The sequence below is a fragment of the Wyeomyia smithii genome, chromosome 1 (assembly GCF_029784165.1).
Source record: "Wyeomyia smithii strain HCP4-BCI-WySm-NY-G18 chromosome 1, ASM2978416v1, whole genome shotgun sequence".
NCBI lineage: Eukaryota > Metazoa > Arthropoda > Insecta > Diptera > Culicidae > Wyeomyia > Wyeomyia smithii.
In genome coordinates, this window is record NC_073694.1 from 132,427,989 (window position 1) to 132,455,585 (window position 27,597).

At 41.0% G+C, this 27,597-nt stretch overlaps 1 protein-coding gene and 1 long non-coding RNA gene across 9 annotated transcripts in view; one reads left to right on the forward strand and one right to left on the reverse strand.

Moving 5' to 3' along the window:
• Positions 1-27,597, reverse strand: part of LOC129717991 (cadherin-87A) — a 434,657-nt gene that overhangs the window by 138,500 nt on the left and 268,560 nt on the right. The gene's annotated exons all lie outside the window — the stretch shown is intronic.
• LOC129717994 (uncharacterized) lies at positions 25,254-26,866 on the forward strand. The gene is made up of 3 exons (XR_008726785.1): positions 25,254-25,702; positions 25,837-25,983; positions 26,039-26,866. It is a non-coding gene; the product is annotated as an uncharacterized LOC129717994 (long non-coding RNA).

Sequence of the window (27,597 nt, forward strand, 5' to 3'; positions counted from 1 at the left end):
TATTTTTTTTGTTTCAACATTAAAACTAAATGTTTAGTTACCACAGTTCATCAAATATAACGTATACAGTCTAGTTTTGTTATCATTTTGCAAAAATGTGATGACGAATGAAATATTAAATGTTTTATTTTGAAAACAAAATTATTCACCATAAAACGTTCAATGAAAAATGTTATCGATTCAACGGATTTACTATTCAGCGTGAGAAACTAGAAAGATTTTACCGCTATAAAGATAGTCGTTTAATCTAAAACGTCGTTGAAAACGACATTAGTATCAATTACACAGATTTGCAAATGTGATTTTTTGAAGAAAGCATTCTGGATATCATGACGATTGATGTAGTGCTTGGTAATAGTCAGCATACGTATACCTATACGATTTTAAACCATGGCACACTGCAGGTGTCATTAACATTCGTGTCATTGGTTTAAAACAAATTGTGTGAACAAAAAAAAAGTATTAAAAATTAACATATCAAATTCTCGGCATTTTCCCTCGATCCGTAAGCTGAAAACATGTAAAGCGTGACCCCAAATTGCTTCCTGATTGATTGAAAAGGTGCAATCGAATTTTCAAACAACGCTGCGTATCAATAAGCATTTCCACTTTACAATTAAGCATATATATTTGCATCTGGCTTCGTTAATCATTAATGTATATCGACCGTGTCAAATAAAAAACATTTTTGATCCAGGAAGAACCACATAAATCTATCTACCATTAACGGACAAAGCGTCGATAATTTCAAAGGGTGGCAATATTTGCTTGCTGAAAGCCGGTATGTTTTCCGAAATCCTTTGTACTTCAAACGAGCTGCTTATTCAATGCAAATCTGTTTCTATATTCCCACATTTTCAATTTCAGAACCGAAAAGTGCCAGTTAGTTCAGTTTATGTCCCGTGAAATCATATACGAGTACCCCGGCTACCTCCCTCCGATTGCGTTGTAATAAACATCCCGAAGAACGGTCTGCATCCTAGTTTTCTCGTGTAAAGCAGAATACAGGAGAAGCCGAGAAAAGTGGTAGGAGATGACACACGAATCGTAGAACTTTTGTTCGGGTGGGCAACAAATTCTTGCAAATGTATGCAAACCAGGTTGAGCTCAGTTTAGAGGCAGGTACGTGGCAGGGGGAGTGTCTACAAGAGATAGCATGCACGGAACAAGCTGGGAGGAAACATACAATTTTGTTCCAATTTGAAACTTTTGCCGAGAATCACCGCTTTCCTTTCAGCCAGCCAGGTGTTGCTTGAACAGAACAGAAGTCTTTTGTGGTACAGGGAAATTTATCTGAATGTATATATTCATGCTTGAACCAATGAGCAGACAGCATAAAATCTCTTGGAAGAAAGTGTAGGTATTCCAAATAAATGCTGTTGATACGCGTATAAAACATTCGTGCAAACAAAAGGTGTATTTGTAATGCAGAGATGCACACGCTTGTAGATATTTTACAATTATTTTAACATATTTATTTCTGCCTACTCTGCATATGGAAGCTTTATCAATCATTTCAGATTCAAATGATTTCTCTTTCAGCTAACTTGTATGTTCGTATACAAAAACATTGATTCACTAGACCTTATACAGCAGGCACATAAACAAATGAAAAACACGGTACAGAAAAACCAGTTATGCTCTGTGTGAAAATTTTTAGTTGATATTAGTACAAGAGAAACAACTTTTTCGTTTCTTTTTAAGGTATTAGAAGTGAATCATGTGAAAAAAAATCCCTCTCCCTCATAAACTCGACAATGTATTTGCCCCCAGGGAAGGTAAACGGGAGGCTGCGCGCAAGGAAGCTCACAGAAGGGAACCGATTCAATAAAGTCAATTTTCCACTCAAATTGAAGTCAAGTGGAAAAACGCAGTGAATATAAAATTAAACGATAAACGATTTCGCGCAGAACGCGATCGTACCGAAAAGTCAAAAATGAGGCTGCTGGTGCCTATGAGGTAACAGGGAAAACACGAACACCGGTGAAATCAGAGGCGGCAGTTTGGAACGACTTTTCATTCAATTGTAGTTACGCGAGGCTCCTAACCAGCTCAGGCAGAATGTTACGACAGCAGGCAAAAATGGCGCAAGTAGCGGAACCAAATAACTACATGAATATATGGACTGCACTAAGGTTGAACAAGTTTATTTAAAAGCTGTAAAACATTAAGGTGTTCTATCTGTATCTCTAAACATTTGCGCTACTTGGGGATTACCGTTATGTATATAAAAAAGGCTCAACGAATACTTGAGCTTGTTTATTAATTGTGTTTAGCAGTGGCGTAGCGTGACCGGGTGACACCCGGGGCGGAAAAGTTTGGTGTCACCCCTTTCACTCTCTGGGTGTCACCCCCTCCAGGTTGCAGTGAAACCTTTTTGTTATCCAAAATTGTGAGAGTTAGCACGTTCGTTTTCAATTGTACTAAATCTGCCCATTTTTGAAAAAAATGTTGAGATTATACTCTTAAAAGCAAATTTATATAGTTTTCAAACGTTTCACTACGACCTCCACCTAATTGATAGTTAATCTCACAAATATCACCATTTTGAAGGTGACACATATGAAAAATTTTCCTCATGGGTGTCACCCCCTAAAGGGTGACACCCGGGGCGGACCGCCCCCACCACGCTACGCTAGTGGTGTTTAGAGAACTATTTCAAAAGTAATAAAGTATAGTATAATATTATTGATTTTATGTACCCGATTTTTATCACATTCCAAAAATAGCGGGTAAATGATTTCCAATTGAAATATCGGAAGATATAACGCAATGAAATAAAAGTATTTTTTTAGTTATATGAGTAGAGACAAGAGCTTTTACATATTTTATGTTCCGAAAGATACTACGACGAACCATTTTGTACTCATTTGTTGCGAAACAGAACAAGGGAGATTGACCGATTTCTGTTTCCTGATGTATAACAATGTGTAATACATGGTTCAAAAGGTTCCGATGAGGCAAGAAAAAGTTTCTAGTTTTAGAGGTTCAGCGCCTTCTACAAAAACAAAAAAAACTCCAAATTCATATTACTAAGAAAATCAGCTGGTAAACTGCGGCACAAGCGTAGCATCCTAGTAGATTCAACTCTTCGAGATAGAAACTGTTAATATATGTTTGTATATATGAGTTTGTATATATGAGTATCTTTATGGAGCCGTACTGAAATCTCTATAGTAAGTGATGAAACAGTATGTACGTACGTGTCTGTGTGTGCATGTGTGAGTTTTTTTTTCGGACTCTGTCGAAGATTTTCAACCAAGATGAACTAGCACGATCCGGTCTTAAACAAACAAAAAGTTGGAATCAAACAACGTAACTCGACTTGCAATAAGATAATCACGATAAACCACTACCAACGCCATATTTGCGGAGTTCTATTTTCAAATCAGCTGTTTGAAATCCCTCACCACATATCGCGGTTGGGGTCGGATTTCGATGAACCAGTGTGAAGATAAAACCATCCCGGCTAGTAGTGAGATGATCTGCTCATTGTAGCACCCAGTTGACTGTTCGAACCAGACACTGCGATAATGGGAAACCGAGCTGAAAGATTCCCGGGAATGGGAAATTAATGTTGAACTAGTGGGTTGGGTAAACGCCCGAAAAGAAACCCACGCGGCACCAGTCCCGGTAATAGGATAATTTTATCCTCCGACACCGACGGCAACGAACGAACCTCGTACGCTTGTGGGGTTTCGCAATAGAATTGCGTTATATTGAGGAGCCTCATTCGAAGAAAACGATGCCAGTCACCGATGTGTTACGTATTACCATCTGTTTTGTTGTTTTAAACACCATGCGTCTCCATTGAATATGTTCGACGATGGATGCGGTAGTGAATGATTTTCAATCTGCCCGATGCTCTACCTATGACAACGAATCCCTGAAATTCCGAGGGAAAATATCACAAGTGCTGATAATGACAAAACGTGTCGTTTGTGAATCAAAACATTCATTTAACAGTATGCTATAGAGAAGAAAATTAGAAATCAAAGAAAGCGACCGATGAGTATTTGTGAAATTCTCGAAGACCTTGTAAATCATCCAAAATCTGTGTAAACATCTTCTCATTGGACAACAGAGTTCCAAGCAGAAGGGTGCGATCCATGGTAGTGTTTGTTTACAACAACTCCACCCTCTGATTTGTAGATTGTCCCTGTTTTATTTTCTTCCAACTTGTTTGTCGCATCCCCAATGTTGTTCGCCATCAAGAACAGGAACAAGACGGAAAGCCCGATGTAATGATTTCTCACAGCAGCAGAAAATAAATTGGATATCTATAGAAACCTTCTGATGTTGACGAGACGATGCGATGGCATAGAAAGGCTGGTTACGAGCATTGGGGATGATATCAGCAACAAAATAAGATCGACCAGAAATGGCTCGGAATCAAAACCAGCAATCTCTCTAATGAATATTGATGAGGGCAAAGATGAAGATTTTGCCAGATTTTTTCGCTCCTGCAACAGTAACAAGATAGATTAAAAAATAATCCGAAATATGCTTGTCATGCGACAATATACTAGTGCCTATTGGCAAGAAACGATAGAGCTTCAGCTACGCAAAATAAACACATCCCAAACTGATGATGGCTGCGCAAGATGATTGTAACCTCAGCAAAATATCTGCCATGGGAAAAAGTCCGGGCGTTACATTACAGGTGGAGTTTGACGCTTTTTGGACTCTTTTTATTTGTTTTTATTTCTGTTTGCGAAATGTATTAAAATTTGGAATAGAGAATCCAGCCTCCTTTACCAACTTTGCTCATCTTTGCTACCTCACTGTTTCATAAAGAGGCCGGCCGGAGAGAGACGATCATATTTGTTTAATATGGCATGCCGCAGCGGAAACATTTTCTTTCGCTTGCAAAAACCGACTGTTGGACTATGAACTAGGAAAGCTACATACCGCAAAAAAACGACCACAACAGAGAAGTTGGAAAAATATCACTTCGTCTGCGGAGGATGTACCGGAAATTAGAATATGCATTTTATGCACGTGTGCTAGCCCAATAACACGTACTAGGAAAGCAAGTACAGTTGAATGTCTGTGGCTAAAGAGGGAAGCGAGGAATTGTTCTGTACCATATTCAAACGTATATGCGAGAGAAAAGCATGGTTGGAAAGTTTTTGGTTTATTGAGCAGGAATTTTCTCAGGAGGTAGAAAACTTGTTTGACACTCAATAATGCAAACCGGATATGTACTCTCGGTGAGAATGAATGAATTTCTCATTTACTTCTTCTTGTGCGAAAAGTTATATATATCATGAAACGAATTATTAATTCAAATTTGGAACAAGTGCACTTTAATTTAAAAAAATATCTTCGCAGTGTGCTGCGACATCTTTTATGCCAATACGAGTCTGCGTGCAAAATCATATCAAAAATGTATGGCTTAACAGTTGTAGCTAAATTGAATCTATAAAGATCGAATCCCGAGCTTCTGCAAACTCGTTCTGCAAACACGAGGAGGATTATAATCTGAGCGTTCATACATACTAAACATTAAATCAATCAACAGTAAACAGATGAGAGCTGTTCGTAACATATCATTCTTTATGCCAATTCTAAAACGTCAATATATACAACTTATTGAGTAATTATGATTGATGAATAATTATTAATATTCAAACTTTTTTTCCGATTTAACATTTGCAATTTTTGCAGCGCACTTTTCGTGAGAAAGAATTAAATGTATTTAAGATATGACTCATTATTGTTATCATAATTATTGGACTACACAAAATTAGTACGTACCTATTTGTAAAAAAGCTAGATACTTTTCGGTTACAATGAAACAATTATTAAAGAAAATAATGTTGGCCGTTTAAAAAGTTCTTTACTTGTTTTTGCAAATGTTTTTGAGTAAATAATGGTCTATGAACCACCTTTCTCACCGTAACTATAGAACCACATAGCCAATCAATCGTATTATAAAATTCGTTAGTTGAGAGTTTGGAAGAAACATTTTTCATGTTTCAACTTTACTTACCACTCTAAGAACGAACGAATTAGAGATTTCCAGCTTCTTCTGTCAAGGGCAACCTTTTTCCAGTCACTAGCAGATCGCGCATGTTCTTCTTCCGCGCACACCAACCGAGTGAGAAGCCTACCACGGAGTCGACGACCTCTTCCTGGTTCTCTGCTGAAGATAGTTTTTGCGACTATCTTGTCGGGCATTCTGGCTACTTGTCCAGCCAACTGTAACCTGCCACACTGTATTACCTTTACTGTATCAGCATGATTGTATACCTGGTACAACTCGTGATGCATGCGCCTGCGCACGCAGATCTTTCAATTAACCGCTAAGTATCGATCGCCGAACCTTACGTTAAAAAATCACAGGAGGGTTGTGTGCAAAGCCACGACCGCAAGGTTGAAGTAGAATACTTTTACACAGCTCTACTTACGGCTGTAAATTAACCTACGGCCGGCGTATCGGTTCGCGCCGCTTATCGCTTTTAACCTGGCAGAGGCCTAATGCGCACGGCCAACACGATAGAAAGGTGTTTTCACATTGAAAATTAGACACGGCTTTACTGGAGTAAGTGTTGGCAAATGCATCTACCGCTAATACCGCCGCTATCGTACGAAAAATGACGCGCGTCTAAGAACACCCGAACTGTTTCGCCGTGCCGCTTCCATTTACTTCCTTATTACATCGGCCTTAGGGAAGTACCGGCTGCACCTACCGCTGAGGCTGTTACCATACTGCTACTGGTACCCAAAGCTACTAACTCTTCAAATTAAGTGTTTTATTTGTCCTCAAAAGAACAATTGTTCAATTCCATATCGGATATGATGCAATCGCATCTCTGTAATATTACCGACGGTAATATTCTTCTAAACAAAATGATCCTACTTTTCCATTAGAGGAAGTGCCGGCTGATGTACCGCAAAAATCTCGCCCGATCGCTCGCGTTGGCGTTCAGCCTGGCAGAGGCCTGAGACGTGGTGACCAACCACAGGGCAAGTGATTTGTTTAATTTGAAGGCAGCCACAGGCGCGACCCGCTGCTATGGTCTGTTACTGCTGAGTGCCGATATCTGCTGTTACTGCTGTCAACGTTGTGGACGGTCCATCCAGTTCACCTTCCGACTAATGAATGTAGCTAGTTTTCCCAGAAACACTCTTTTATAACCGAAGGGTGCTACGTAATAGGCCACGCCTTTCAGTTCAGGTTTACCATTTCCTTATGTTCTTTAGACGGATTATTCCAAAATTCGCATTTGATTTTTGTATCCAGCGAATAAACACCGATGGTGCTCTCACACACGCAACGGTTTTAACCCGTATCTTATTGCGGTTTGTAACATCAAGCGATTTCGTTTGCTCGCTGTTGCGTGTTGCATCATGTTGCAACTTGGCAGCTGGGAGACGACGAAATTCTGTTTATGCTGATTGATTGAATCGACTTCATATTAGCTCTGCATAGTCGAACTAACTGCTTTTGTGAATGCGTTCTAACAGGGCAGTTTATTATTCAATGTCGGTTATGCTGATCGCAGCCTTTGCGCTGCCCCTACAGTGGGGGGTTTACTAAATAAAGTGAAAATAAGACATCTACAACAGAATTCGATTGCATCCCGCACAGAATGTCTGCTTGTGTTGATGCCAGAAAATTATTAACCTTCAATTATCTTTTTATTTGCCTTGAAAAAAGCATTTTGCGGTTCAAAATCGGTTGCTAACTACAACTTTTGAGCTGCCCTAACATTGAGGGAATTAAGATACACGGACAACATGCACTGTGGAAGCTATTTCACATTCAGTAAATTCGACGGGTGCGACAGATTTAAATTGCTAGGATGCAACACAGAATGCTTGCTTGCGTTGACAAAAATTATTAACTTTCAATGACTTGTTTATTTGCCTTAAAAAGGCATTTTAATTTCCAAAATTGGATTTCCTGATGGCAATCTTCATGCTGCCCCAACACGGGGGGAATAATAGCTGTCTGGTGGCACACGCTGAGAAAAACCGCGCTGCTCCTGGGACGTGGTGACCAACCGCAGGGCTAGTGCTGCTGCTAAGGAAGGACGACTGCTGTTGTCGCTGTCTAGAACTATTATGAGCGGCTCTGGCTGAAACAGGCTCTTATATAGGCCAAATAGCATGTTTTCAATTGCAAGGTATATGATTCTGTCGACCGTGCTTGGGAAGCAAGCATATAACGACCAATCAGAGGTCGAATTCTTCGTTTTGACAAGGCTTGACTGTTTTCAATAGTACAATAGTACAAATTACAATTTTCTTATTTTGGGAAGAATCTTAGAAGATTTTCCAATCTTTTGCTGCAAGAACGAAGGAAATCCATCGAATACTAACCGATTTATTAGCATATGAAATTGGACATATTTTTCACTTTTTTCGGTTTTAGATTTTCATTTCACATCCCTATGTAGCCGAACTTCCTGAGAGAAGTATTCTACTTCAAAACTCTGAGTACTCGTCGATCAGCTTCCTTTAGCGTCCATGTCCGTAAATCAGTGGTAGATCAGTGTCCTATACAGCGCTAGTTTTGTGTGAGTTTACAAACTACACGATCTTAGCAGTTTACGTAGGCCCTAGTTCTCGGCTGAAACTTATCGTTTCACTTCACTTCACAAGCGTACCCAGATTAACGAATTTACGACCACTTCAAATCGTTCCCCATCAAACTCCACTTAAACACCACCGGAACTCCCACGCTCCCTGCCAGCTACCATGTACTTAGTTTTAGCAGAGTAAATGATAAGCCCCAACCCCGCCTGAAGGCCTTCTACAAGGCTTATGATATCAATGTCGTCCGCAAAACAAACAAAAAATCGTTAGATTTCGTGATTACCGTACCGTTTCTTTGCACCTTTGCTCTTCGAACTGCACTCTCTAGAGCGATATTAAACAGCAATATGGAGAGTGCATCCATCTGCTTCAGTCCATCTAACGTTACGAACATAACAGCTATCCGCACGCATGTTTTCGATCCCTCCAGCGTCATACGACTCAGCTCAAATAGTTTCGTCGGGAAACCGTGTTTTCACTGAGACGTATACCGCCTTAAAATCTGGTGAGTCTGCAAGTTATACTACTGAGCTTATCGAGGATCTGTCGCTGGGTGAACATTTGATCCGTCATGGAATGCTACTTCGAAAAGCGTCCGTTTACGGTCTCAGTCTGAAGAACAGTGTACGGAAGAGCAGTTCATCCGCCCAGATCCCCAGTATGATCTGGTGGATCACATGGTACATCCGCTAGATTCCCGCTTTCGTAAGTTCGGCCGGAACCCTCCTCAGTGGCCTTGCCGTTTTTCAACTTATTATTTGCCTCTTTAACCTCCTTCTATGTTGGTGGCTCCAGAGCTTGTTCGTCGCTCAACCGGTTTCTGTTTTGCTCATCTTGCTACTCACCGTCCAATAGCACCTGAAAGTGCTCCTTCCATGTTGCCGTCCTTTTCATTACACATCACCTACACTGGAGAATTCCTGCTTCCAACTCTGTGAATTGTTCTATAGAAGCTCCGCACGTCGTTTCTAGCAATATTGTCTCCTGCGCTGGCGAGCAACTGATCCTCGTACTCGCACTGCTTCCGCCGGTGAACTTCGGCAGCTCTTGCCTTCCCGTATCTTTTTCCCTGTTCTGACACGTAACCGCAGAGAGTATGCGGCTCCTGGTACTACTACTCCACATCCCATTTATGTCTACCACCCGTTTTTTCTACTGTTCTGCGATCCGTTGATCCAGCTGTCTGGAGTATTCTTCTGCCACGCCATCAGCTTTCAACCACTGTATGTTGAAACGTATAGTCCTCTCAGTGCGAGATTTCAACACGTTCGAAAACCGTGCGCGGATCTTACAAACGACGAGATAATTATCAGAGTCAATGTTTGGTTCCCGAAAAGTACTGACTGTCAATCAGTACGTGATAGATCTGGGAGCAGGCTTCTTTATTTGGATGCCACCAGGTTGGGTTTGTTCTCGAATATTCAAACGTGGTACATATGGCCATAGGTTGGTAACCGACTTGACCAACCCTGGTGGGACTGCTGTTCGCATGCTGACAGGGGGCGGGGCTTTCTTCCTCGGAAGGGAGTTTCCTGGGATCGACACAAACAAAAGCGTTCTCTAAGTAACGCAATGTCCTTCTCAAATCCTGGTAGTGCCCGGGACTTAAAACAATGGCACTACGATGGCCCTTCTGCGACATAGTGCTATCTGATTTTGTTAGAAAGTTGATGGGTTATAACAATGTTTGATATGGGTTTGATACTAGTAGAATATTTTTTCTTATAATTTCTGTTATTTTAACACCTAACGGGATCATATTGAAAACACTACCTGATAGGTTATTTCTCATAACAAACTAACAGCTTCTGTTATATTTTTGTTCTTTTCTTTCGATCGGGTAGGCCACACCTCGGAAGTACCGATGACGACAAGGACGAATTCTACGCGCAGTTGGAGAGTGAATATGACCGCTGCCTAAAACATCATGTCAAGATCATCATCGGGGATTACAACGCTCAGGTTGGCCTGGAGGAGGAGTATAAACCAGTGATTGAACGATTCAGTGCACACCAGCTGACGAATGAAAATGGTCTCAGACTAATCAACTTTGCCACCTCCAAGAACATGGCCATACGTAGCACCTTCTACCAGCATAGCCTCCACCATAGACTTATCTGGAGATCACTGAATAGAACAGAAACACAAATCGACCACTTCTCGGACATTATCGACGTCAGATCACATCGAGGCGCTCACATCGATTCGGATCACTACCTAGTGATGGTTAAGATACGTCAAAAACTATCCGTTGTGAATAACATACGGTACCGTCGCCCGCCACGGTATAATCTCGCGCGACTGAAGCAACACGACGTCGCAACACAGTACGCGTCATCGCTCGAAGCTGCACTGACAGACGAAGGAGAGCTTGAAAAAACCCTTCTAGGGGATCGCTGGAATGCCGTGAAAACAGTTATCAGCAGTGCTACGGAGGAAGTCCTGGGACACGTGCAACCAAATCGACGTAACGAGTGGTTTGACGAGGATTGTCAGCAGATTTTGGACGAGAAGAACGCAGCGCGGGCAACAACGCTGCGTAGAGCCACCCGTCAGAATGTGGAGCGATATAGATTGAAACGGAGGCAGCAAGTCCAACTCTTCAAGGAAAAAAAAGCGTCGCCAGAAAGAGGAGGATCTTGCATCCCGCAGAGGCTTTGTTCCACGGGCCGAAATGTGTAGGGATAAGAATGGAGGCATTTTGATGGATGATCGTGAGGTGATCGAAAGGTGGAAGCAGCACTACGATGAACACCTGAATGGCGTGCAAGCAGGAGACCACAACAGGAGCGGAGAAGACGGGGTCGGTGCGATGAACGACGAAGATGTGCCACCACCAACAGTAAACGAAATTAAGGATGCGATCCGGCAGCCCAAGAACAACAAAGCGGCCGGAAAAAACGGCATCGGAGCTGAGCTTATTAAGATGGGCCCCGACAAACTGGCTAGCTTGCTGCATCGACTGATCGTCGAGATCTGGGAAGCAGAACAGCTACCGGAGGAGTTGAAATAAGGGGTTATCTGCCTCATATACAAGAAGGGCGACAAATTAGACTGCGAGAACTATTGAGCGATCACAGTCCTGAATGCCGCCTACAAAGTGTTTACCCAGGTCATCTTCCAACGCCTGTCACCATTAGCCAACAGGTTTGTAGGAAGCTACCAGGCCGTCTTCATGGAAGGACGGTCTACGACTGACCAAATCTTTACACTGCGGCAGATCCTCCAAAAGTGCGGGAACGATAAGGCGAGGGGCGCAACGAGCGAGATGGGTGGACCAGATGGAGCACGATCTGCAGAGTACCGGGTGCCCGCGGAACTGGAGGCAGACAGCCATGGACCGAGTAAATTGGCGGAACCACGTTATGCAGGCCCTACGGACGTACGGCCATCTAAGTAGCCTCTAGCCGCGTCAAAGTTTATCAGCCTCAGACCGTTTTCATTAGTAGCAAGTGAAGCTTATGCCTTCGAATGACCGGCAGAATTCCTCCCTTTCAATATGTGCGTTTGACGACTTTTTCGTCGTGTTTTGGGTTCAAGCTATCCATAAAACACATCTTTGACGTCATCGGATTCATCGTTTATCGACGCGTAGGTGTTGGTTAACCTGTAGCTGAAGAATTTGACCTTAATACCAACCACGCATATACGGTCATCCACGGGCCTCAATCAGATGACTCTTGTTTTCTGATTTCCCAGTACTACGAAACCGAAGCCCCGTTCTCCTATAATAGATGTGGTACTTGAAAGAACTGTGTGCAATGAAGTCTACTGCACGGAACTCCCGTTCTCTGGAATTTTGCGTCCGAACCTCTTGAATCGCTGCGATTTCGACTCCCTGCCGCTGTAGTTCTCGAGCAAGCAAGCCAGCTCGCACCGCTTGATCGAGACGGACGTTCCGAATTCCCAATGTCGTTGACCGTTTCCTGTTTCCGTGTTCGTAGCCTAGGTCCTTGCCGATTGATCCGTTTCGTATTTCTAATTTCGTGGTGATTCAGCCATCCGCTTCGGGTCAGACGCTGTTGTACGCCGCGCCTATCATGGGGACACAGCCGAGTACGACCCCCCTTCTCAGTCAGCACACGACCAAAGATTCTAGATCTGCAAGATTACCACAAAAGATCAAAATAATGGTCACAGTGGTCCAAATCTTACAAAAAAAAGATTCTAGGTATAGATATTCGGTTACCCGATGTCCGCTAATGTTACTCGTATTCCGGTCGGCACCTCGTGATGGTTGGGATAGGAGGTGCTGGACAGAGGTTAATGACCACGTTAGAGTCGCAAGTTACATGTGTCCGCCCATTTATGCCACACTAACTCGATTGGATGTTGGCAGCACCCTCTCTGAATTCAAAAAAAATTGTGTATGTGTAGGTCTTAGTACCCTAAGCAACTCTACGTATTTTTTTCTATTTTTTTTTTGAAAATTTATTTGTACTAACATTCGAAAATAGTAGGAGGGTGGTATCCAAGACACGACCGCATAGTTGACGTAGGACTACAATAGTTTTATATTTTTATTTTAAAGCTATGTTTGATTTGAGCTCGTTTTACTTTTGTAGTTTGCTTGATTTATTTTAACCAATTTAAACTCAACATCTTCCAAAAGGGAGGTATTTTGGTTCGGGTGGTAATATCAAGTATCTAGGTCGTCAGCCCGAATTCATCAAGCGACACCTTAAACGACTTGGAACTAAAACTAGTTCATTGGTGGCCATTTCTACTGTTAAGGTCGTCTTTGACCACTTAAAAAGTCAAAAAAAGTCATGAAAAAAGAACCGTTAAATTTTTGGCATGGTTCGATTTTGGCAACAGAAAATATTCTGGCGTGTTGCCAAAATCGAACGGGGTCTGTATTTTGATTATTTCTTTGTACCACTCTACCTTAGAAGAAAAAATATTCTCTTCAACATTCACAATGGTCTAGAAACCAAATTTAGGGGAAAATTTGGGTCTAGAGCTATATAGCAATGTTTTAGAGAAAATCTTTTTTTTTACAAAGTTACTTAAAATTATTGGAGCTATAAAATTGTAGAACAAGGTTTTCTATCTACAAAAATAAAAAAGTTAGATACTAGATAGCATTGAAAATTTTGGTCACCCCAATTTTTGATACTTTTTCAATAAGCGCTTTATCATATGTAACAACTTTTTTTTTTTTTTTTCTTCACATAACATTTATTTGACACGGCACAAATACAATTTAATGTTTAACGGCGCCAATTATATCTGATGACTTAAAAACTAAAGCAAATTTTTTATCCTCGCTGCCGACTACGAGCTGAAATTAAGTCTAACTTAAAACTAGCATGGGATTTCCAATCAGTGTTTTGTTGTTCAATGGTCGTCTGATAATCGTCGAATGGCATGTATGGATTCGTTCTGCTGAGCCACGATGTCGTGAGTTGGGACAGAGGCTCGTAGTCCTTGGGTCCTGGTTCTATTGTGCGGGGTCTGGTTGCTGGTTTTGTGCTTAAGGTTCAAACGTGTTCTTGTCGTTTTGTTGGGTGTAGACGGAGGGGAACGGGACTAGACTGGGGCGTGGATGGATTTCAGGAAAACGTATATAAGGGACATGTAGGATAGGTCACGGCTCGCCAAGACATCACGAACAGGAACAGCCGGCTGTCTACCCTCGGCCTGCAGGGAAGCTATTAATTTAGACCTGGCGTCACGGTGTACAGGGCATGACCAAACCACATGCTCTATGTCGTGATAACCTTCACCACAGGCACAGATACCACTTTCCCCGAGCCCAACACGACGGAGATGCGCGTCAAATCTATAGTGATTGGACATAAGCCGGGACATCACGCAAATGAAATCCCGACCTACATCCAACCCCTTGAACCACGGGTTCGTCGATACTTTGGGGATTATGGAATGTAACCACCTTCCCAATTCCCCTCTGGTCCAAGCATTTTGCCAACTGATGATCGTATTCTGACGTACAAGTGCGAAAAATTCATTAAAGGCAATTGGTCTTTCATAAATATCACCGTTTGTTGCGCCCACCTTAGCCAAAGAGTCCGCTTTCTCATTACCCGGTATCGAGCAGTGAGAAGGGACCCACGCTAAGGTAATCTGAGTAGATTTTTCGGATAAAGCACTCAGATGTTCCCGTATTTTCCCCAGGAAATACGGAGAGTGCTTAACATCTTTCATCGATCGGAGAGCCTCAATGGAACTGAGACTGTCCGTAAAGATGAAATAATGGTCCGTGGGCATTTTTTCGATAATCCCTAGGGTGTACTGAATTGCAGCTAATTCTGCGACGTAAACAGAAGCAGGATTATCGAGCTTATGGGAGACGGTTAAATTGTTATTGAAGATACCGAAGCCAGTGGACCCATCAAGAAGTGATCCGTCAGTGTAGTACATATTGTCGCAGTTGATGTTTCGATATTTATTGGAAAAAATTTTAGGGATCTGCTGCACGCGTAAATGATCCGGGATTCCACGAGTTTCTTCTATCATGGATGTATCGAAAAACACAGTAGAATCAGAAGTATTTGATAAGTCGACACGATTTGGAATATTCGAAGAAGGGTTAATATTTTGGGACATGTGATTGAAATACAATGTCATAAAACGGGTTTGAGAATTAAGTTCGATTAACCTTTCAAAATTTTCAATCACGGGACGGTTCAAGACCTCACATTTGATTAGAATACGAGAAGACAGGCTCCAGAAGCGGTTTTTCAATGGTAGTACTCCAGCTAAAACCTCCAAACTCATCGTATGGGTCGACTGCATGCAACCTAAGGCGATACGCAAACAACGATATTGTATTCGCTCCAGTTTGATCAAATGTGTGTTTGCTGCGGAGCGGAAGCAGAAACACCCGTATTCAATAACAGACAATATCGTTGTTTGGTAAAGCCTTATAAGGTCTCCTGGATGGGCTCCCCACCATTGTCCGGTTATTGTACGAAGAAAATTCACTCTTTGTTGACATTTTTTCATCAGATACCTCACGTGACAACCCCAGGTGCCTTTAGAGTCGAACCAGACACCAAGATATTTGTGTACCAAAACCTGAGAAATCGTTTTACCCATTAATTGTGTTTGAAGCTGAGCAGGTTCATGCTTCCTAGAAAAAACTACTATCTCAGTCTTCTCCGGAGAGAATTCGATACCTAGCTGTAAAGCCCAAGCAGACAAATTGTCCAAGGTATCTTGCAATGGTCCTTGCAAATCGGCAGCTTTGGCTCCTGTAACAGAGATTACACTGTCGTCTGCAAGTTGTCTTATCGTGCATGAATTTGCCAGACATTCGTCGATGTCATTTACATAAAAGTTGTAAAGAAGGGGGCTTAAACATGAGCCCTGGGGAAGACCCATGTAGCTAATGCGAAAAGTTGCCAAATCGCCATGCGTAAAATGCATGTGCTTTTCGGACAACAAATTGTGCAAAAAATTGTTCAAAATTGGAGAAAATCCTTGTCGGTGAAGTTTACCCGAAAGAATGTCAATAGAAACGGAATCAAAAGCCCCCTTAATGTCCAAGAACGCAGACGCCATTTGTTCTTTACGAGCATACGCCAGCTGAATATCTGTTGAAAGCAACGCAAGACAATCATTCGTCCCTTTGGCACGGCGGAAGCCAAATTGAGTTTCTGATAGTAGACCATTTGATTCGACCCAGTGGTCTAAACGACGGAGTATCATTTTTTCCATCAATTTCCGGATACAGGATAGCATTGCAATCGGCCTATAAGAGTTGTGATTAGAAGCTGGTTTTCCTGGTTTTTGGATGGCGATCACCTTCACTTGCCTCCAATCCTGCGGTACAATGTTTTGCTCCAGGAACTTATTGAACAAGTTCAACAAGCGCCTCTTGGCATTGCCGGGTAGATTCTTCAACAAGTTGAATTTGATTCTATCTAATCCAGGCGCGTTATTGTTACAGGACAGGAGGGCAACTGAAAGTTCTGCCATCGTAAAAGGTGATTCTATCGCGTCGTGGCCCGGAGACGCATCGCGAACAATATTTTGCTCAGGAACAGAGTCCGGACATACTTTCCTGGCAAAATCAAATATCCACCTACTTGAAGACTCCTCGCTTTCGTTGACCGTTACGCGATTCCGCATTCTTCGGGCTGTGTTCCAAAGAGTGCTCATCGATGTCTCCCTCGACGTCTCGTTCACGAACCGACGCCAATATCCACGTTTCTTTGCTTTAGCCAAGCTTTTAAGCTTGGTATCAAGCTCCGAATACCGTAAATAGTCGCCAGGTATACCTCCCGTCTGGTAGGCCTTAAACGCGTCGGATCTTTGCGTGTAGACATCGGAGCACTCTTGGTCCCACCACGGAGTGGGAGGCCGTTCTTTGATCGTTACGCCGGGATATTTCTTCGTTTGGGCTTGCAACGCGGCGTCGAGAATCAAGCCCGCGAGGAGGTTGTATTCTTCAAGTGGTGAATGATGTTGAATCGACTCGACCGCTTTTGAAATCATTTCCTCGTATAACTTCCAATCGACATTTCGTGTGAGGTCATACGGAATGTCAATTGGTCGCATGCGAGTTGACCCGTTAGTAATTGAAATAAGAATAGGCAGATGGTCGCTACCGTGAGGATCGAGGATTACCTTCCATGTGCAATCCAACCGTAGCGACGTCGAACATAAGGATAGATCCAAAGCGCTTGGGCGCGCTGGAGGTTTCGGGATACGTGTCATTTCACCGTTGTTTAAAATAGTCATGTCGAAGTCATCGCAAAGGTTATAGATTAAAGAGGAGCGGTTATCATTGTATGGGGAACCCCAAGCCACGCCATGAGAGTTGAAGTCTCCCAAAATCAAACGTGGCGAGGGAAGAAGTTCTATTAAATCAAAGAGCAGCCGTTGCCCAACCTGTGCTCTGGGGGGAATATATATTGAGGCAATACAAAGCTCTTTACCTTGTATTGTCATTTGACATGCGACAACTTCGATGCCTGGAATCGAGGGGAGGTTAATACGATAGAAAGAATAGCACTTTTTAATCCCTAAAAGTACTCCTCCATATGGGGTGTCTCGATCAAGGCGAATAATATTAAAATCATGGAAGTTGAGATCAGTATTTGAAGTAAGCCAAGTTTCACAAAGGGAAAATGCATCGCATTTGTTTTTATTTATCAAAACTTTAAACGAATCAATTTTTGGTAAAATACTTCTACAATTCCACTGTAAGACAGAGATAGAATCCTTCATATACGCAGTTGAATTAGGCATCGAAGGATACAATCGCTGCAAGGAGAGGCCATTGGGCAGTCAACTGCTTCAAAAATGATCTAACTGTTGGGAGGAATGCTGTAAGAAAAATTTTAATTGGATCGGGTACATTGAAAGTTTCAAAAATCCAGTCCACAATGTCAGAAAATTTCACTAATCCAGAGTTTGTTTCATCAACTGGGAGTGTAAAAGGAGCAACTGGGGTTTTAGATGTTCCTGGCAGTGCTGGGAACTCCTTCTGGGACTTTAAATTTGCCAGCCCAGGAGGAGTTTGCTTCGGTTTTTCCGCAGCACTGTTTGGTTTGTTTGTAACCTTCATTTCACTTTGAGAAATCTTAGGACCTTTTCTGGGAAGTTTAGGAGAGGAAACACTTTTCCTCTTTCTAGACTCCCCAGGATTGGCGTAAGATGCTCCCGCTGGTGAATCGTCAGAATCGGTTTCCTCAGAGGGCAACAGATCGAAGGGGTTCGAAGTAACGGGAGAAGTGGTAACGGTCTTCTTCAGCATGTCAGCGTAGGAACGCTTTGAACGCTCTTTGAGAGACCGTTTTATTTTATCCCTGCGCTGCATGTACACCGCACATGTCGAGAGCTCATGCAGATTTTCTTCGCAGTGAATACACTTTTCAGCGTTAACACTGCAAGAATCTTCCGCATGAGACTCCCCACACTTGCCACAACGTGCCTTATTGCAGCAGTAGGCGGCTGTATGGCCTAACTGCTTGCAATTCAGGCAGTTCATGACGCGGGGCACGTAGAGCCTCACAGGGAGACGAACCCGGTGGATCGAGACGTGGCTTGGTAGTGCAGACCCGGCGAACGTAACTCGAAACGAGTCTGACGGAGTGTATACTGTTTTGCCACCGATGATCGATGCTGACCGCAATTGCTTGCAGTCGAGCACCTTTACTTCGGGACACGTTTTGTTCTTAAAGCACCCTTTGGCACTTTGCAGTATACACTCGACGGACAGACTCGAATCGGTTATGACACCGTCGATCTCCACGTCTCGTGCGGGTATGTAAACGCGATACTCGCGTGTGAAGAGCTCAGAGCAAGCTATATCGTTGGCCTCTTTCAGGTTACCGACCACGACACGGAGCTTGTTAGGCCGGACCTTGGAAATTTCGGTCACGCCCTTGTACTCCTTCGTCAGGTCTTTAGAAATCTGCAAGAGGTTCAACTTTTTCGATTTCGGTCCTGCCTTTGGCCGAAAATAAACAGTAAAGCTGCCCTGGGCTCCGTCTGGGTAAAGCCTGGGGCGAGGGGGGACTGAAGAATGAACAGGGGAGGGGGTAACAGAAGGGTCAGGGTCAGAGGGGTTCGGGGATGGTGGCGCGGGAGGCGAGGGATCTACATCCATCGCGCTATGTTTAGCGCACTAGCGCTGACAAGAACACGTACCTTTTTATTTCTCCCTTCCAGTAAGGTTGGTTGTCCGATCGTTCGAAGTAGCAGCCGTTACAGCCAGCAGCACCAATACAGCAGCACCAAACAGCCACCAGCAGCGAGCCAGGTGTGAGATCACTCCACACAGCGATACGACTCGCTGACACTGATGGCTTCTTCTTTTTCCTCGTTTGTGTCTCGTCCACTGCTGTAGCACAATCCAGCCAGCAGCCAAATCGGCTTACGCACCAGCTGGCAGTCACGATGCGAAACAGTTGCACAAAGGAACGACCTTGAACCCGGATTTATTTCACTCGACCAGGCAAACAATGCCAACACTTGTTCACACGTCTTTTGTTTTATACTCTATCGGACCGATCACCAAACACGTCCAGTACTGATGCGTGTTCGGCACAGAATGATGATGTAACAACTTTGTTGAAGAAAGTTTTCTCTAAAATATTGCTATAGAGCTCTAGACCCAAATTTCCCCCTAAATTTGGTTTCCAGGCTATTGATGAATACCTTTCATTCTAATACAGCGAATTTTCTTTAATACGCGAAAAGGCAACCTTCTATAAAATATTTAATTGAGTACGATTTAGTAGAAATTAAACTTCTTCCTTCTATATCTATTTGTCTTGTTAAAGTTGGCTCACTCACCGATCACAAAGCGGCAAATATGTCACAACAATTTTTTTCCTGCAGTTACAAGCTCGTGGAAAAAATATAGATAATGAATGACAGTTTTAGTAGAAAATGTATATTCACAGAAAATTTGAAATTGACATAGAATTTTATGAACATGTTAACATTCAATTCAGGTCAATTTAAACATTTTATCAGTATACAGAATCAATCAGAAAAAAATTGATTAGTTTCAAGATACCAAAGAACAACTAAGATATCATATTTGTAGGTTATATGTCTGTTATTTTCGAAAATAAACTGGGCAAGAGTGATGCACAACATTAGCCACGGCAATTAATGTTTGCATAGCGTTGTTCAATTACAAGTAAGGTTATGGAGAGTAATATTTTCTTGGAAATGCAAATTCAAAAAAAAATTTTAATTGACAAACACAAATACTAATGTCGGAACTCTAATATCAAGATGAAATGAATTTGGTTTTCCTCTATACCGCCACCGCAGGATGCAACTAATATTGTCATATTGGACTAAATTCATTTAGCTAGTAAAATATAATCATCAGTACAGCTCGTTCAACTAACTATTCAAAGATATGTACGGAGCATTTTTGTTTTCTATTGTCTTTCAAATACCATATTCAGTTATTTAAATAAATCTGAAAAAAAGCAGAATGTAGAGTTCAAAAATAAACAACGCATTCTGTTGTCCCCGGCGGCGCAGCGTATTCTGCGATACCCGAAAAATCAAATTGAATTCTGATATTTGCTGCTATACGAAACAAGAAGAAGAAGAAGAAGACAATTCAAACGGCAATTCGATTGTGTTCCACGCCCCACCGTGCGTCAACAGCGGCAATGTAGTTTTCACTTGGCTTGGCTGCACACAAATGAATATCGAGTTTTTCTGCACTGATAGACGACGAATGACCAGCGCTCTATTCATACAATGCTCGGTGCAGTACTGTTGCCTGTGCCAGCATGTTTTCCTTCAAGACATCAGTTTTATTAACATTAACATATTTATTAACAGCAGAACGTCATACTGTCTTATAGTGGAGGTGGTTACGAAGTTTCCGAGAAAGCTTCACCTTCAAGACATCAAAATAGTCTAGGCTCATGGAAACTAACATTAGTTGACCTATTGGGACGGGGAGATTCTGTCAAATTTTTTTTGCCACTGCTATACAGGATATCACAGCATGCAGTTGGTGTCTATTCATGAAGTCTGTGCTAGGCGTGCTCCCATATGATTGGTACATTGTTGGTGAAAATTTGACCTTGAAACTTTTATTCAATTTTCACTGTTTAACAATGAAGTGATATTGAAAATTGAAGAATCACAAAATTGTCCATCATTTTATCAATCCAACGACATATTGATTATTGTGATCCATCATGTGGTTACATCAGTATAACCGTTTGAAATCTTTCATTCCGGCGTTACATCTTGGTTTTAGTTTTCGCGGAATGTATCTCGATATAGTGCGGTTAGACGTAGTCCTACGTCAAAAAAAGAAATATCTGAATAATGAAAAGAGATGGAAAAAAGTTGCCGTGGGATAAGTTCTAGAGAATTGTCTTAACTTTTATAAAACAAATATGTTTGTATAACGTTACTGAATGTCAATTTGAAATTCTACGCTGAAAGTGAAAATTATTCTAAAAAACAACAAGTGATTTTAAAAAATTGCGTACGCGTTGCTGATATTTTTGGTTTGCTGTACGAGAACAGTTTGATGTATGAAAGCGGAAAATATTCTCACTAACAGAGCCTGCATTTCTGTTACAAAATATTTTTGAGTTCTGTAATAAATCATTTTATGCATTGTAGTAACAAGAAAATAATACAGAATTTGCTATTCTCTATTGCTTGGTATAAGATAAAAAGTAAGTATAAAAGGATACTAAGAATTTCGCTATTGAAACATATTGCTCATATCAGACACCTAGTTAGTATTCCTGTTAACAAAACACATCTTCAAAACTCTTCTTTCTGTGATAATATATCTACAAAATTAAAAGAGTGAATAACATTCAGGACAATTTTTTTCTTTCTGATAGTAAGAGCTCTTTTAAATTTAATTATTATGCTGTGAATTGAAAATGCTACATCCCGTCAAACTTGGTAATGAAATTTTTATTTCACGTTTAAAGTTCGCTCCATCTCTTCGAACGAAGAACAGCTTTCGCCTGATTTCGCTTGCTAGCTTCCGGCTGACATTCTCAAATTTGACATGGGGATCAAAATCCAAACCCCTCTCATGTTTGAAAGAAGACACGCATTCGCACACATATGCGCAAGAGACGAATAGCTCTGCGTACCGTTCCATACTGCTTTATGCCGAGTTCCGATCTCGATAGGGATGAAAGCTAACGAAATTTCTTTCTTCGAATAAAAAAAAACATCCCGTATGCAAAAGTTTTCCTGCTCCGTAAGTTACTTTTTGTGAATATTTCCGGCACCGCCGCAAGGATCTAGGAACTAGCTGCCAAGAGAACCGTCCGTTTGCTCTCTGTCTTCACCTAATGTGCACATTATCCCAGTAGGACGACTTTATAAACCTAGCAGTGTGCTTCTAGTGCTAATTGTCACAGATGTTATGAAAGTATATTCGAAAGTTTTTAAAAAATTTATTGCACGTAAAACATCAAATAATGGCTTTTTGTTCTCCTTAAAAAATAGAATTAACTGCAACATCGAAATAGTATTTTATATTAAATTATTTTGACTGTAAAAATTGCTGAGTCTAAACTATTGGGGTTTAACAATATTTATTTGTTCAAGCTCTTCGAAAAATCCGTTTGACTTTCAAATTTTCATCCAAATGTCCCAATTAATAAATTGAAAACAAACACACAATTCGGTTCATTTTGGCTAGGAGGGTTAAAATATTCTAAATTCTAGATTATTCGGAAAAGTGAGCTGATATTTGTATTTCGCTTCCGTTTGAATACAGGATAAGATTTTAGTCGAAAAATAAAGTGAACGCTTATCATTTCCACGAGAGAAACGCAAAAAACAACTTCCTGCTCTTATAACCTCTAAGTCACCAACACAACTGTGCACATAATGGAAAAATAAATTGAAAGAATAAAACTTTTACGCTGCTAGTATGTTTTAGCAGCAGTTGTTTTCTATCTCGTCCTGTCTTGTCCCTTCCTATGTATATTACACACTCTACTTCTGAGGGTACAAGCACAAGTTGTACTATGTCTATACTGTATACGGTAACAGTTACATACCACACCCCTCCATTACATGAGTGCATTGGAATCTTTTTATTACACCAATTTCTTCCCATAGAATCCCACAAATGATTCCTTCAACGAAATATTTTTAGACGGAACCATGGTGAACTTGACAATAAAAGGACGAAATGAACGGAATTGCCGAAATCTTTGCTTACCCGGTTTTGAAATCATTCCAACAATGTATGGAGCAAAAATGCATGCTGTTCAATACCTGTAAACATACTGTTTCAGATGTTTTATGGTCGCTTGCATCAACAGAAGTGAATACTTGTTTGATTGCTAGAAACTTGGAATATGCATCAATTTCCTTCAAAAGTTATGGGTAGAGACAGTGGTAATTCGCGGCAGTTGAAAATTCACAGGTGGCAAAATAGAGAATATTCAAAATTTGCGGTAATTTCGCGGCAACCATTTCTTTAGAAGACGGCAAAAAAGTGCAACGATAAACAATAAAAAACTGGAAAAGTTCAAGAAACCGCCCGCGTTCCGAATACTTACCAAAATTATAATATCAATCTCACTGTCCGTATTTTTAAAAATGCAAAAATGCTTGCTACTTATACTATGTAGGAGGTTGCGTAGGAAAAGGCCTCCCGTTGCCATCGAGGTGCCCATTAATCTTTAGACTTGTCCATGTTGCTGGTTTTCGCAGCATTTCGCGGATTTTTGCTAATTTCGCGGCCAATGCTGGTTTTCGCGGCTTTAGCGAAATCGAGATTTACCACCCTAATTATGGAAAATTTCCATACATACATGAGAGCATTTTTTTTCGAATATTAGGTAGGGTAGAGCGGGGCTAGTTGGTTACGGGGCAAGTTGGTCAATGAGAATATCTTCGAATCTACATATCTAAAAAATCGTATTATATGGGTGATACGTAGTAGATAACCAGAGAAACTAAATGACAAAATGAAGTACAGTTTTAATTAGAACGTATAATAAATACAGGTTGCTGCCAAATTGGCCATCAATTCTACTCGGTTTTCATGTTGAAATTTTTTGTCTAAACAAAGCTAGCCAAATTGAAATGAACATGGCTCAACGTATTATGAGAGTCATTTTCGTTAGTTTTAAGTTGTGTAAAGCAAACTTTCGCCAAAATTTTATTTTCATATATTTCAACTAATTTACATATTTAATACATAAGGGGCTAGTTGGTCACATACTAGCGGGGCTGGTTGGTCATATGCACATCATAAATGAATGCAAGTAACCAAGTGAATGCAATTTCAGGAACAGTGCATTTCGTGACGCAAACTTAATCCAAGCGAAAACAGCGTTTGCTTTGTTTAGCAAAACCAATTATTTGAAGCAATAAACTATTTGGTAAAAGTTATCTCCATTTCATCGTCATTTTGATGAATATTTTTTTGTGCAATATAAATGCTTAGTCATTGATCTAAAATAACTATAACGTACACTAATGCATCGACAAATGCTTTCTATCTGATGGAAATTTCGGCGTAAGCAAGCTTTCAACGAAAAAAAAAAATAATGTAGCTATAGTTTTGTGCTTTTAATTGCAGATGCGAATCTAGAATTTGACCCCTGTTCTCAATTTGATCCTTATTGTATTTGATTTAGTTCCCAACCAAACTATTAGGGATATTTCAACATATACTTCTTGTCAGGTATGAAAGAGTAACACGATTTTTTTCATGCAATTTTGAGTTACTTCTCTCATGGTTTGGGATTTCGGAATGCGAACGTATAAACAAAAAACCGGATATGGTTTGACCTCCGCTGAGATGCTACAGGCTGCCGCTGATGCAGTGAGGAATAAAAACTGAATTGTCCTTCCGAAATATGAACGGTCAATTTACTCCACACCCTGACCAACTTACCCCAGCTGAGGGGCTAGTTGGCCAATTCGACATCCACTCAAAAACATAGAATATCCGCAAAATCATAAACTATTCTGTACAGTTTATATTTGTTCTAGATGCTATAGACTTAACACAACATTTCCCCATGTAATGAGTTTTTGCCATAATGTTTCCTACAAAAAGTTACAGAGCACTTTGACCAAAAATGACCAACTAGCCCCGCTCTACCCTACGATGAGGATCCAAATTTTATATTTCCCCCATGTATGATGTTTATAGAAAGTTCATTTGGAAAAAAATCTAGGTCGCCATTTATTTTTATATTTAGATAAAGAAAAAAAAATATTTCTATAGAAAAAAAAAACCGAAGTTTTCTTACCTGCTTCAAAAAATTATAACTTATCAACCATGTTTATATTTTTAGTGATCAAAAAAAATTTTGCTAAATATTTCTGAAAAAAAATCACAAAGAATATCTCTGGTGAAATAAAAAAATTTCAAAACGTTCTACGTAAAATCTGGTATTGATTACGGGCGATGGGAGGGAATTTGAGCGGCACCCAATATTTTTTGCGATTCGCGTCGACTATCTTGAACATTGTAAAACATTTTGTTGCACATTATTGGATCAATTGCTTGCTGTAATCGAGGTGAAGCGGTTAGATATAGCGAATGAAAAGTACTTTTACACCAGGACATTGCTCCCGCTCAATTAGCTCGCAAAACGCCCGACAAATTGAAGAAATTGCGCAACGTACTAGCATACGAAAAATATTGAATTGAAGTGTATACGCTAACCGTTCTTATGAGAACCGCAAGGTGGGTTAATTTGTGTTTAGTAAAGAGTAGCAAGCAAATAAAAAAGCAAGCGAGCAAATAAAAACATATGCCTACCCAACATTTAAAATGACAGTGCCACTTGCAATTTGTAACAATGCGCATCCCTTTTTCAGGTGAATCACCGCGCTTCTACATTCGAATACCAACAGCACGTTAATGGGTCTTCAATTTGTTCGTTTTTACAAATGCACTTATGTTAACCTCCAGCCCGGCTGGAGTGGACTCTTTGCACATCAGAAGAGGCAATAAATCGAAACGAAGTACGGCAAGTCACGATCCGCTTCTCAATAATTAAATTTCTGACACTTGTTTCAGCTTTTTGATTGTTGAGACGTGCCTCGGAGCATTACGGTGAACAGTGCTAACAGCTTCACCACGGGACAGAACATCGACTGGTTTGTGCGAAAACGAATGCCCGCTTTCGGTACCAATCTGGCGTAACGAGCGGAAAAAATATCACGCTTTGATTCACTCTCGAATCCGCTCAAACGTATGGCATAACGAGTGACACCAGAAGACCCCTGTCTGCCCTGTAAGGGAGTATATGTGGGGGTGTAATAGTTAGGGTAAATGCAACGTCCCCTGAGAAAGGTTGGACTACCTTACGACATCAGCGGAAACGGAACGATGCTATAAAAACAATATAAAAGGAGAAAGCGGTGAAACTAGTTCATTCCAGAAGATATCATTTAATTCATGAAGAAGAGTGATTATTTATGGGATGAACGCGGCAGGAGACCCACGCTCTTTGGTGTAGATTTGGAGCAGGATTCGGATCGCTGGTTCCCAAGAAGCGAAAAGCGTTCTAAAATGTGTCTCGATAGAAACGACGATTTTTAACGTGTGATGTGGGAGAACATCGTCGGTCGACATTTGTCATGCTGAATATCTTGAAAACACGTGTATACTACGGCACGGCCAATTGTTACGTGAAACGCCACATCCTGTTCGATGACAAACGGGTAGTAATGGCGATCAGAGCGGGCTTGAGTAGGGTGTTAATGGCTTACAGCGCAGTTTGGAACCAACTTACGGTGACAAAATAATTTATTGTTTTTAGGTGGAAAGGTATTCAGTATCGCTTCAGCAACAAAATGTGTGCCAGCTGGTTTATTCGAAACATTTAAATTAATATATTCTATATTCACCCCGTATAGTTACAATAATCTTATAATGTATTTGAAAAATATCCATTATAAAATTTAATTGCGTATTATATATTTACTTATTAACTGTATTTATTTATCATTAGTAAAACGTAACGCTCGACAAAAAATGCGTAACGAATATAATATTTGAGACATTAAACATAAGATTTAATGAACTTTTTTTATTATTCATATTACCTATGATTTGTTAGTAGAATTATATTATTTGTCAGGATTCCCAAAAATCCAATCATTATACGTGCATCAGATAATGAGACCATTCTGGTTTGCAGAGTCACTAGGAATAGATGCAAAAACATAGAACTGCAGATATCATAATTACCCGTATCGAGGAAACATGCGTTTTGTGTTTCTTTCGTAAGAGTTTAATGCATTTATTTTGTAAGAAAGTTTTTCACGATTAGAGCATAAGGATTATATTAAACCGAAGTGGACATTTTTAATATATCATGCATTAACCTCCTCCGGCTGGGCCGGGGCCTAGTGTGGTTGGTAACGGCCGACATAGATGTCGATGGTTGTGAGGTGGCGTGATCCACTCACAATCAACCCAACTGGTCTAGATTCAATCCTAGCCGACACCGGGAGATTTTCTGAGGCGAAAAATCTCTGGCATCACGCCTTCCATCGTATGAGGAAGTAAGGCCGTTGGCGCCTCCCCAGGCATCGGTGATTGGCACAAACAACAGTGGCGGAACTAGACCT